We start from the raw sequence: 14,651 nt of genomic DNA, 5'->3' as shown, positions 1-14,651 counted from the left end.
CCTTCCTTCTTCCTTCCATCCTTCCTTCCTTCTTTTTTTCTTTCTTCTTTCTTCTTAAGTGCATTTTAATTAATTTTGACATTTAAAAAACAACTAATGACCCAAAACAAGATTAAAAGAGAGAAAATGCATTTTGAAGTGTGATAAGCTTAACTCATCGCTTAAGAAATAAATACATTTTATGGGAGTGATTCATTAATTTTTAAGTCTACAGACTTAGGTCCATGCCAACACTGAATTTTTGGCATTTCACCCAATGACAATGATACTGACCAGTTTTTTCATATGCTTATTTCCATCCCTACATATTCTTTGGTAAGTTGCCTGTGCAAATCTCCTGTTGTCTTATTTTTTTTTAATTGAATTGTTTTGCTATTGTCAAGTTTGAAGAGCTATTTATGTATTGAAACAAGTCCTTTATCAAATATGTTTTGCAAGTATTTTCTCTCACTTTCTTTTCATTCCCTTATTCCCTTAACAATGTCTTTAAACATTGAACACAAGCATTTAATAGTGAAGTTTAACTTATTAATTGTTTTCATGGATCATGCTTTGGGTGTTGTTTCTAAAACCTCATCATCTATCCCAAAGTCACAAAGATTTTTCCTACATTGTCTTTCAGAAACTTTATAGTTTTGCACTTTATATTAAGGTTTATGGTCCATTTGAGTTTGTTTTGTGTAAGGTCCAAGGTCTTCGAATACTTTTATTGTTGTTTTTATTGCACATGGTCATGCATTAATGTAGCACCATTGGTGAAAAATACCCATTCTTTCTCTATTTACTTGATTTTAGGGCTTTTCCAAATATCAGTTAAGTGTATTTGTGTGGGTCTTTCTCTGGGACCTCAGTTCTATTCCATTGATCCATCTGTTTATTCTTTCACTAACATTGGGCTTTATGAAAGGAAGTTTGTTTTGTTAATATTTTAATTTCATACTCACAACAATATTTTGAGACTTCAGAATTTTTTTATTAAGATTTTATTTATTTATTTGACAGAGAGAGATCACAAGTGGGCAGAGAGGCAGGCAGAGAGAGAGGAAGAAGCAGACTCCCTGCTGAGCAGGGAGCTCAATCCCAGGACCCTGGGACCATGACCTGAGCCAAAGACAGAGGCTTAGCTCGCTGAGCCACCCAGGTGCCCCAAGACTTCAGAATTTAAGTTGGAGAGGATTCTTTCTTTTTTTTTTTTTTTGTATTTCCAGTATGATTTTGTGTATCCTTGGAAATGGTTTATTCCTTAAAAATGTGGTCAAACTTACAAAATCATCTTTGCCTAGTATTTTTACATGGAAATTAAGGATTAAATTCCTTTATTTATTATAGAATATTATAAAATTTATAATGTTCCTTGAATTTGAGTTTATAATTATACAGTTTTAGAAATTAGACCTTATATTAGTTTTCTAAGGCTGCTGTAACAAAGTACCAAAGCTGAGTATTAAGAAATAGAAATTTACTATCTCATGGTTCTGGGGTTAGCACTCTAAGATTAGGGTGTTAACAGCATCATTTCCTTCTGAAGGCTGTACAAAAGAAATCTGTTACATGGCTATCTCTTAGCTTCTGGTGGATTGTTTGCAATCTGGGATTGTTGCCTTATAGGTATATAACCTTAATCTCTGCCTTTATGTTCTGTGTTTATGTCTAAATTTCCTCTTTTATACAGACACTAGTCATATTGGATTGAGGTTCTCCCTAGTCTAGTATAAACTTGCCTTAATTAATTACATCTGAGATGAGCCTATTTCCAAACAAGATCACATTCCAAGATACTGGGAAAAGGACTTCAGCATATGAATTTTTGGGGGGGGGGATGGTGGGACACAATTCAAACCAAAGCAACCTTTCCATACATTTCCATTTGGGGGGGTAAAAGTTGTTATTATTCTTCTCGTTCTTTTTAAATTGAGGAGTAACTGACATATAGCATTGTATTAATTTCTGGTGTACAATGTAAGGATTTGATATTTGTATATATTGTGAGTGTTCATCACCATAAATCAAATTAATATCTTTGACAGTTTTCTTTTTTGTTAATTTTTAAAACACTATTTGACTCACACGAAAAAATGATGATATATCTTATGGCTTAAGTTTTGGTCTGCTTTTCAAAATCCAGGCATATATTTTACCTGGATTTTTAACATCCAAATGAAAATTCCCTATCTTTTAAATTGAATGCTTTTTAAATTTATGTTTTTTGTAATTGATTTTTTTAACCACTTTTGATTGACTTTGTGTTTATGCCTTATCTGTAGTTTGTTTTCTTTACTTAGATATGTTAATGTTGCAAGGTTGACATTAATTTTCTTTCTCCCAATCTTTGCCATATGAATTTGGGAGCTATATCAATTTCTTTTTTATTTTAGTGAATATGCTTCATCTTTTAACATGCATAAATAATTTCATAAGTCTAAGGTTATTATCTTAAGCTCTCTCATGGAAATATGAATAATCTAAATAATTATTTGCCACAAAATTACTATTGCTGTGTTCTATTATTTTACTTTTCCTTATTCTTAATTTCATGCAAATAAACACTAATGTGATCATTTTTTAGAAATTATGATTTTTTCTAAACATTTTGTTTCAAACCCTTTCTTCAGTGTTCTTTATTTCAAAGATCTTTGTTATGAGATTATTTTTTTCTTCCTGAAACATTTACCTTATTAATTCATGGAAGGCATGTTGTTGGTGATAATTTTCATTTTATTATTATGTGAAAATATTAACTCGCCACTCACCCTGAAAGACGACTGAACAATGCCTTCCAAAGATCTCCATATTGTATTCCTGAAAACTATGAATACATTAGTTTATCTGTCAAAGGAAATTAAGCTTGCAAGTGAAATCAATTTTGCTAATCAGCTGACCTTGAACTAGGGAAAGCAACCCGATTTTCCAGGAAGGCCCAATGTAATCACAAGGGTCTTTCTAAGAGAAGGAGAGAGAAAGGGATAGAGCTATAAAGATGTAAGCAGAGTTAGATACTATGTCACTGGCTTTAAGGATGGAGGGAGAGGGGGCATGAGCCAAAGAACACAGGCATCTTCTAGAAGTTGGAAAAAACAATGTAACAGATACTTTCCTTGAATCTACAGAAATAAAGTATACCCCTGCAGACTTTGGATGTCAGATCAATGAAGCCCTGTTGCGCTTCTGAACTACAGAACTTAAAGATAATTAATTTGTGTTACTTAAGCTATTGCATTTGTAGTAAGTTGTCACAGCAGCAGTAGAAAACCAATACAAATATTTTGGCTTGGTATAAAGCCTTAACTTGACAAATACTTTCTTTCTGTTCTTTGAATACAGTTCTTTCTTTGGATATAGATAGACTACTATTCAGATAAAAATTGCATTTGCTCTAGCTAATTTTTAGATTTTCACTTTGTTTTTATAGTCTGTTTTTTTTTTTCCCCTACAATTTCTTCCCTCACTCCTACCCACCTTTTTTCCCCCCAACTGTGCTTTCTCTTTCTCATTTGTTTTATTAGTTTAAAACAAAATGCTCACTAACTCTGAAATAGTTCCTCTACCTTATTTTCTGTATACATTTTTCTAGGACCACACTTAGACATTTGTAAGAAGGTCTCATTCTTTTCTCCCCATCACCTTATTTATACTCCCCTATTTTCATGTTTTTGTCTCTGTAAAGAATTTTGCTTCATTACATCAGGTTCAAGTATAAGTTTACTAATTCTTTTGAAAACTTTATTTCATAGATACAATTCATAGAAAATTTGAGATGGGATAATTTGATAAATCTTTATTTCAGATAAATCTTTAGTCAGATATTTGCCTCTGCTGCCTCCTTGGAGCCTAGTAGTAATGAAAACCTGATGGGCCTCCCAGTGCTTTTAACTTTCCCTGGATTAACTGGGGAAATATGATACAGCTTCCTCACTGTTCCTGGCAGTGTGCTTTGCATTTGTTTGTTCTATTTGTCTATTTGTAGGTTTCTTTTGCTCCTCTTGGCTCAGGATGTGTCTGTGTCTATATATCAAATTCTATTTGTTTTGTAGTCACAGTTCACTGAGCTTTATATAAATCTTCCAATACTTAAATAAAGAGTATTTACATTTAGAAAGTGGTTATATTTTAGCAGGAGGTTAGCTGTGAATAAATTTGAGATACAAAAACAAAATTCTTGAAAAGATATAACTTATTTTTAAGAAAACATTCATTCTTAATGAACTTTATAGATTTCAGATTTTCTTTCCATTTTTATCTAGGTGCTATGGGTAATTGAAACAGAAATAGAAACACACCCTGCCCTCAATGATCTTCCAAAGTATGTAAGTGAAATTATATTATAAACTTATGTTTTAAGCAAATATGGTGTTATGGTGTTTTATCAGAGGCAAGAAGTCAGTGCTGTGAATATTGTAGAAAAACATTCCTGACTTTAAAAAAAAATTCTAAATGTCCTATATAGTGAACATTTCCTTATTTCATGAGTGTTTAGAAATGATGAAGCATCGATTTTATTTAAGGAAGAAAAACAAAATGGGAAAATATATAGTCCCAAAGGGGCTGAATCATTATTACAAAAGATTGTATCTCCTCTGTTTGGCATCCACATAGTACCATGTATAGTAAAATATGAAAATTCTTGTCATTTTAAATATGATTAATGTAGAAACATTAATTTTATTTGCTTACATTTGATTTTTTTGGATGGGAGAAGAGTAGGTTTTGTCTTGCATCTTACCTGTTTGAATATTGGAACTTTGAAATTTTCTGCCCTTACAAAAAACACATTAAAAGTTATTTTGACTAAGGGAATATTGTGAAATAAAAACAGAATTTTACTCTCCTTGGCGAAAAGATAAAGAGGGTTTTGGAAGAAAAATAGTGGGAATTGCCAGGTAGAGCCCAAACCTGACACCTGATTCTTGAAAATTGAGTCACAAAGGAGTGTGTAGACATGGAAAATGACCAGAAAACATGATGAGCTGAGACCAGAATTAATAAGACTGCATTTGCAAGAAAGAACCCCATTTCTTCTCATGGACATAAGGAAGGTTTTAGGGCTCTCTTCATCATCATAAACCATTCCTTAGTCACCTACCATGTCATGGGACTTACTGTGCATTCTGTTCGCAGTGTTGGAATTCTGATTAGAGATGGAATTTATGAGAAAATTGAAGTATTTAAAAAGCATCAATTTACTAATACTTGTTTTATGCTATTTATGTGGAAAATTAAATAATGGGATTGGACAAGAATAGAGAAATTATAAGAATTTTTAAAATACTTCTCAATTCCATATTGATAATTACAACATTTATTCTATATGTTCATTAATTCTATGTTAATAATTCTGTAATAATTATATATAAATTGTGTTGATTATTCCATATGTTAACTTATTCCATTTGTAAAGATAACGTGTATTGTGTGTCTTGGTTTTAATCATTCAATGAAGTGATTCATATAAATGATGTCATGCATATAGTAAATAGTCAATAAATTTTGGTGTTATTTATTAGGCTCCTACATCAAATGGTCTCAGATTTTAGCTTGCACACTTACTTTTTCAGGAATAAATGTATATCTTGTATAGCCTTGTCAAAAAAAAATTGCAGTGGATAGAGTTAAACAGGCAAGGACAACTATTCAAAACCATTAAAGTAGGGGAGAGAGACTGGACTTCAATGAAACAAAGCATTTAGAGCTGTGCTGAATTAAATAAAGAATGCTGGAACATATTACAGGGTGGGGGGTGTTGGTCAATATGATTAGGCCATTTATGTTTGCTAATTGTCATTGTTTACAGTTAGGCTCCACAGAGACTGGGAGATTAGAGCGCTATCTGCTTTGATTATTACATTTCAGAGGAACAGCTCCCAGGTCCTTGAGAAAGACATTCCCTTGTTTTTTAAAACTGGTAAAGACTAGGAGAAGATTTACACCCAAAGGGAGCAGGAAAATAATATACAGTTAAATGTTTCCTAAAGTAAATGCTTTAAGAAAAGGGAGGTCAGGGGCCTATCATCAGGAGAATAAATCTTTCTGTGGTTTACTATAGCTAAAAGGAACAATGAGGCTATCTTGGGCAGCCCAGTGTAGAAAAGTGCCATGGGATAGGGGGAGGGATGGTGCTAAGACAGTAGCTGTTTCTTCTGAACTAGACTTAAAAAAAAAAAAAAAAAAAAGACTTGTCTTTATACTAATTGAGATTGAAATAGACTGGAATTTAAAATAACTTGTGAACATAATCAAATAATTTTAAAAATGACCACGTTTTATTTAACTTTAGGTAAAAACAAAGTAATACCCACTAAAAGAAAAAAAAGTTTGCCAAATAAAAAGGTCTTTTGAGAACTTAAACATATTCTTTATCTGTGTTTATTTTAAAAGTACTTAAAAACAATGAACATGAGTCTTTTGTATTCCCTTCTTTTTATTATTAAAAAATGTCAATGATAAGAGAAAAATGGTCCAGGAGTCAGTGCAAAATAGCTAGAGCAAATACCAAACTTAAAGCAAGGATTTTTATGAACTTGGTTAATAAATTATGCCTTTGAAGCATATTCTATATTCAATCTAGTTGGCAAAGCTTAATGGAATGGTTGCTTAATGTTTATCTAGAGCAATGCAAAAATGTTACAGTAATAAGCTATCTTAAAGTATTTTAATGACAATCTAAGGAACTATGCTGACATCTTTAATAGATTTGAAACTATTAAAGACAGAATAAGACTACAGTAAAAGTGATCTGGAAATCCACGAGGCATGTCCTCAGTAAAACAATCATCAAGCCAGATTTCTTCAATTGCAGATGACTAAATGTCAAAATGAAAGGTCAAACTATACTAGATTTTAAACTTAAAAATACAGCCTTCCCTGGAAAACATATATCGACGTCAGGAATGTAAAAATAATTCTAATTTCACTCAGGTGGAATAGATAAACATGAACACTCAAGCCTTCAAATGAGTTATTTAGCATAGAGGTCATTGTCCTTATATTATAATAGCTTAACATCTGATAAATATTATATATATGTGCTTTTTTAAGATGAATGAGATTAGGCAAAAAATAAAAATACTAAACAAGTGAGAATATAGCAGCAGCAGGTATTTCCACATTTAATCTCTTGTACTTGTTACTACATTTAATAGAAATACGAGTAAAATCAGACTTTTATTTTATAATATTTCCAGTAAAATGGGATAAAATATTATCTATAATCAGTAACAAATGTCAAATAATAAAGACTGAAACATATCTCACGCCTGGATTGGAATATATAGTCTATTTATCATTCTCAGGAAGTCATTTTGGAAGTCAGAAAACACTTAAGATGGCCCCTTACAATATTTCCCAAATCTTAGTTGGTAGCCAGTGCTATAAAAGAGGGAACTGTATATAAATTTCTCAGCAGAAACCAAAGTGTGTCATAGATACTTTTCTGGGCAATTGATTACAAACATGTTTGTTTTAAACAAAGATAACTTTTTTCTAAAACTTTTTAAAATAAGTGGCTAATTAAAAATTTAAAAAAAAATCTTTCTACTACTGGATTCTTTTTTTTTTAAGATCTTATTTTAAGATCTTATTTATTTATTTGACACAGAGAGAGAGAGACAGTGAGAGCAGGAACACAAGCGGGGGAGTGGGAGAGGGAAAGTAGGGAACTCAATCTCTGGGGCTCAATCCCAGGACCCTGAGATCCTGACCTGAGCCAAAGGCAGATGCTTAACAACTGAGCTACCCAGGTGGTTTAACAACTGAGCCACCCTTCCACTTCTGGATTCTTTGTGGTGTATTGTTCATAAGGAATATAAGACCAAAGAAGAAATTACAAAATAGAGTAAGTTAAAGCTGGTCTCCCTTTCATACCCAAGAATATATTTTTTAAAGGAAGATTCAAACACCTTATATTTATGATAAACATAATTTTGACTATCTCTGTACAAATGATATATTTAAAAAGGACAATTATTCCATTCTGATCTATTTCAAAAATACCACTTTGAGGGCTAAAAGGATTACATATGAGTATTATTTTTCATCCTTCTTGTAGTCTTTTTTCATGAGCACACATACTAACTATACTACTTCAGTCATTTAAAGATATTCATTGCCATGTATGTATTTCATATGCAGAATAAGATAACTTTAATGACGATTTTTGAAATAACTATTGTACTCCACCCTTGAAGAAAAGAAATGGGAGAGTTGAAAAAATCTACCAAATCAACATTATTTCCAAAAATAACTCTGCTGAGTGATTATGACTTTTTGAAGATGTTAAAGAATAGTGAAATAAACAATTTAAAATAAAAACAGTTTGTACACTTGGTACAAACTTATTTTAAATTGTTTATTTCACTATTCTTTAACATCCTCAAAAAACCATAAGTGACTCTTAATAAATTTTAGATAATGATCCTTTGTCTAATACATAGTATGCAGATATCATCTCCTGTTTCATATGTTGCTTTTTCATCTTTTTAATCATTTCTTTTGCAGTGCAGAAATTTTTAGTTTGATGTAGTTCTATTTTTTTTAAAGAATTTTATTTTATTTTTTAAGATTTTATTTATTTATTTGACAGGCAAAGATCACAAGGAGGCAGAGAGGCAGGCAGAGAGAGAGAGAGAGGGAAGCAGGCTCCCTGCTGAGCAGAGAACCTGATGCAGGACTCGATCCCAGGACCCTGAGATCATGACCTGAGCCGAAAGCAGCGGCTTAACCCACTGAGCCACCCAGGCGCCCCTGATGTAGTTCTATTTTTGTTGCTGTTTCTTTTTTTGATGTCGTAACTAAAAAAATCATTGTCAAGATCAACATTGAGGAATTTCTTTCTTAAGTTTTCTTAATTTTTTTTTTTAAGATTTTATTTATTTATTTGACAGAGAGGGATCACAAGTAAGCAAAGAGGCAGGCAAAGAAAGATGAGGAAGCAGGTTCCCTACTGAGCAGAGAGCCCTATGTTGGGCTAGATCCTAGGACCCTGAGACCATGACCTGAGCCCAAGGCAGAGGCTTATCCCAGTGAGCCACCCAGGAGCCCTCTTTTTTATGTTTTCTTATAGGATTTTGTGGTATAAGGTCTTAAGCTTGATTTTTGATCCATTTCAAGTTAATATTTGTGAGTGGTATAAGATGGGAGTCCAGTATCATTTTTCTGCATGTGGCTATTCAGTTTTCTCAACATCATTTGCTGAAGCTATCATTTCCCAGATAGAGGTTCTTGGCTCATTTATCAAATAGTTGTTGACAGCATATGCGGGTGTTTCGTTCTGGGATCTCTATTGTGTTGGTCTGTGTGTCTTTTATGCCTTCTTTTATGTCTTCTTTTATACCATAGAACATACCAGCATACTGTTTTAATTACTGTAGCTTTATAGTACAATTTGAAATCAGGAAGTTTGATGGTTCTGGTTTTGTTCTTCTTTCTCATGATGGTTTTGGCTATTTTGAGTCTTTTGTGGTTCCATACAAATTTTAGAGTTGTTTTTCTATTTCTGTTTAAATTGACTTTGGAATTTTTTTTTTGTAAAACATCTTAATTTTATTTTATTTTTCCATGTTCCAAGATTCATTGTTTATGCACCACACCCAGTGCTCCATGCAATATGCACCCTCCTTAATACCCACCACTAGGCTCATCCATCCCCTCACCCCCCTCCCATCCATAACCCTAAGTTTGTTTCCCAGAATCCACAGTCTCTCATCTTTCATCTCCTTTCAGATTTACCCCAGTTCACTTTTCCTTTCCTTCTCCTAATGTTTCCCATGTTATTCCTTATGCTTCACAAGTAAATGAAACCATATCATAATTGACATTGGAATTTTTATAAGAATCCTATTAAATCTGTAGGTGGTTTTGAATAGTATAAACATTTAAAAGATATTAACTCTGTCAATCCATGAACCCAGGATGTCCTTTCAATTGTTTGTCTTCAATTTCTGTCAAGGTTTTGTAGTTTTCATTGTACATATTCTTGGCTTAGTTAAGTTTATTCACAGACATCTTATTGGTTTTGATACTGTTTTGAAGGATAGGGTCCCTCCCCCCAAGTATTTTCTTTTCAGTGTATAGAAATGAAACTGATTTCTGTGTTTTGATTTAATATAATGAAACTTTACTGACTTCATTGACTAGATTCAATAGTTTTTAATTTATTTATTTTTCTTTTTTTAGTTTTTTAGATTCAATAGTTTTTAGTCGAGTCTTTGGGATGGTCAATACACAAGATCATATAATTTGAAAAAAATTACTGTTTTACTTTTTTTTCTAATTTGGATATATTTTATATCTTTGTCCTGCCTGGTTTCTGTAGCTAGGACTTCAGTACTGTATTAAATAAAGAGGTGAGAGTGTGCATCTCTGTCTTCTTCCTGATCTTATAGGCAAAGCTTTCAGTTTTTCTCTCATAGTATAATGTTAGCTGTGGATTTGTTATATATAACCCGTTTTATGTTAAGGTGTATTCTCTATGCACAATCTGTTGAGTTTTTATTGTAAAAGGATGTTGGATTTTGACATATGCAGAAAAATCATCTATTCTGATGCTCAAATATTGCATCGTGTGTGTGTGTGTGTGTGTGTGTGTGTGTGTGTTGAACCATTCTTGCATCTCAGATATGGATAAATCCCACCTGGTCATGCTGTGTGATCCTTTTAATGAGTTCTGGGATTTGATTTGTTAATATTATGTTGAGAAAATTTGCATCTACATTCATCAAGGATATTGACCTGTGATTTTTCTGATAGTGTCCTTATCTGGTTTTGGTATCGGTATAATGCTGGCTTAATAAAGCAGTTTTGGAAGTATTTCCTCCTCTTCAGTTGTTTTGGAAGTGCTTGAAAAGTATTGGTGTTCTTCATTGATTTTTTTTTTAAGATTTTATTTATTTATTTGACTGATATCATAAGTGGGCAGAGAGGCAGGCAGTTGGGATGGGGGGAGAAGCAGGCTCCCTACTGAGCAGAGAGCCTGATGAGGGGTTTAATACCAGTACCTCCAGATCATGACCTGAGCCAAAGGCCAGAGGCTTTAACCCACTGAGCCACTCAGGCACCCTCTTCTTTGAATTTTTGATAGACTTCACTAAAGAAGCCATTTGGTCCTTGACTTTGGTTGAGGACATTTTTATGACTGATTCAGTGTCCTGAATATTAATTGGTCTGATAGACTTTGTATTTCTTCCTTGCTTAGTCTTAGTGAGTTGTATGATTCCAATAAAGTATCCCTTTCTTCTAGATTATTGCATTTGTTTTTGTTTTTCAGTAGTATAGATTATAATTTCTTCTCTTTCATTTCTGATTCGAGTCTATTTTTTTTACCATTTTCACTTTTTTTGAAAAACTAGTTGTTAGTTTTGTTGATTTTTTCTATTACTTTTCTGATCTTGATTTCACTGATTTTTTTCCTTCTTTATGTTAACTTTGAGCTTAATTTGTTTTTGTTTTTTCTTCTAGCTTCTTGAGATTTAGTTAGGTTCTTTGAGATTTTTAAAATTTAATGTATGTACTGATTGCTATAAATTTCCCTCTCAAACTTGTTTTTTTTAGCATCCCATAGGTTTTAGTATGCTATGATTCCATTTTCATTGGTTTCAAGATAAAATTTGATTCCCCTTTCATTTCTTTCTTAATTTATTCGTTTCCCAGGAGTATGCTATTTAGTTTCCACATGTTTGTAGGTATTCCAGTTTTCCTCCTGTTGTTGGTTTCTAGTTTGATACTACTGTGGTCAGAAAAGATACTAGGTGCTATTTGAATCTCCTTAAATTTTCTAAGACTTGTTTAGTGTCCTATAACTTGATCTATATTTTAGAATGTTCCATATTTTCTTCAGAAGAATGCATATTTTGACTGTACATAAGGGAACTGGAGTATAACTAATTTAAGCAATATAGTCACACAGCTATTGGATAATAAACATAATTTTATGCTAGCATAAAATAAGAAAGCCAAAGTATAAAATTTTGGCAGTCTTTACATAATGCATAGTATTTTAATATATATTATTAGAAAATAAGGAATTCCTACCACACTGTGTTCCAAATGAGAGGAAAAAATGTGTTTGGTTATCACCACGGTCAGTCATAGTTATAAAAAACTGAAAGCAATCACTTATAAGGAACAAAAACAGTGGTGAGGTTATGTTTACATGCTTGAAGCCTCTTTGAAAAAAGAATCTTTAGCTTTTCATACAAAAGTAACTTCTACCTGAAATCTGAGGACAATAAAATAGGCTGTTTCTGATTATAATTTATGTCATATGGCATAGGAAGAGACTGTGTCAATAGGACCTTATACCTAATATTTGTCTTTTGCTTATTTGCACTTTCAGCTTTTAAACTTTCAAAAAATTAATATAGTCAGCTTCCTCTGATGACTGCAGTTGTGTCCTTTGGGTGTGGTTAATGATTTTGTTTTTCTTTTTGCTCATTAGATAAGAGAGCATATGACATGCCAATATTTACAGAAAATTTCATTTTCTGTAAATGAAAATACTTTCATTCTCCTACCATGCCCCGACACAGACCCACTGACTTAAAAATTGATAGAATTTTGTCTATGCCTCCAATTCCAGAACTGAGGGGGGGGGGGAAATCATACGGTGATGTAATTCCCAAATCATGTCCTCCTATGTGACTTCATGGATAACTTGGTTGAAAAGTGAAAGAGGACACATTTAGCACAGTCATGTAGTTGTCACTTCAAACCTGATGATAGCAATTTTGAGTATAATTATTATAGAGGGCAGAATAAAAGCAGGACACAACCACTGAAATAATGAGAACTGTGTAGTTCTTAAAAAACCATATATTTTGGACCTTGAAATACTGAAGTCATGAAGGCTCACTTATCTGACTAGATAACCAAGGACAAATTAAAGTACAAAACTTGCATTTTATCCAGGCATTTTCTTAAATAGGAGGTGAAACATCAAAATCACCTTGAAGTAAATTCAAAGGGGAAATAGAGATAATTAAATCTGAAAGTTAAAAAGATAATCCTTAAAATTTGCTAGAGAGACTCTTAAATAATATAGACTAAATATTTTTAAATGTTTTAAGGATTAAAATATTATATATATATATATATATATATATATATATATATATAATTTTAAAAAATATTTTATTTATTGGAGAGAGAAAGACAGCAATAGCTAAAGAGCAGGAGCAGGGAAAGAGAGAAGTAGGCTCCCCGCTGAGTACGGAGCTGGATCCCAGGACCTGAGCTGAAGGCAGACGCTTAACTGACTAAGCCACCCAGATGTCCCTAAAATATTACATATTTTAAAAGTAATATATTGAAAGCATATATGTAATTTTGCTGATAATTAGTAAGATATTTACCAAGTATCTGAAGATACAAAATTATATAGAATCAATTATCATGTATTTAGGAGGATAAAACAGCACTATTTCATATACTGTATTAACAGATACTTAAAGCTAAATAATTTTTAAAACTCCATATCATTACTAGGTCCAACTCTGATTCCTCATGTGCTAAAAACTTATTGACAAACCATTAAAACAAACCATAATCTTAACCAATTAAAAACATGACCTCCTATCATATACTACTATAATGCATAGCATACAGTAAGTCATATTTTTAAGTCAATTTTTATTTAGGTATTTCTGGCAACCAGATATTTATGTCATAAATTTAGAAACCATTTTTTAAAAGATTTTATTTTATTTTTTTTTTATTTGAGAAAGAGACAGAAAGAGAGAGAGAGAAGAGAATGCATGAGCAGGGGAAAGGAGAGGGAAAAACAGATTCCACTGTGATCATGGAACCCAACATGGGTCTTGTAAAATAAACCAAATTTTTTAATTGAAGTAAAATTTACAAAATATAAAAGTCACTATTTTAAAGTGTATGCTTAGTTATATTTAGTATATTCAAAATGTTTATAATATTTTTAAAACTTAAAAAAAGAACAAATTTAATCACTTGAGAAGAAAATATAATAGCTATTAAGAAATCGTCCCCATTCTCTTCTTCCAGTGGTCCCTAGCAACCACCATTTTGTTTTCTGTCTCTATGGATTTAACTATCTTAGATATTTCATATAAATAAAATCATAAATAAGCAATTTTTTTCTTTTTTTTTTTCTTCCACTGAACATGTTTTTTGGATTTGAATTCTTTGTACTGTGTTACTACCTCATTTCTTTTTTATCTGAATAATATTCCATTCTAATATATATATACCTATTTTGTTTATCCAACTTGTTAATGGACATTTGGATTGTATCCACTTTTTGGATATTGTGAATAGTGCTACTGGATGTACACATATATGTTTGAGTACCTGCATTCAGTATATACCTAGAAGTGAAATTGTTAAGTTATATGGTAATTTAGTGCTTAACTTTTTGAGGAACTACCAAATTTCCACAGTGACTATACCATTTAATAATAATATGAAACATTCCTTTATGAGCTTTAAACAAGATTTACAATCAAATATTTTCACTATGACATTGGTATCTTTTTTCCATGGTGACTGAGCATTATGTATGTTCCAAAACCTTCCAGAATCTCTACAAAAATTTTGGAAATATGTAACAATGAATATTAAAGTCTATTTAATAAGATTTAATGACAATAACCTGAAAACCTATTAGTGAAACATTTTTCAAAGTGTTAGAT

The sequence above is a fragment of the Mustela lutreola genome, chromosome 1 (genome assembly GCF_030435805.1).
Source record: "Mustela lutreola isolate mMusLut2 chromosome 1, mMusLut2.pri, whole genome shotgun sequence".
Classification (NCBI taxonomy): domain Eukaryota; kingdom Metazoa; phylum Chordata; class Mammalia; order Carnivora; family Mustelidae; genus Mustela; species Mustela lutreola.
The sequence above is the reverse complement of the archived record's forward strand: the minus strand, read 5'-3'. Positions refer to the sequence as shown.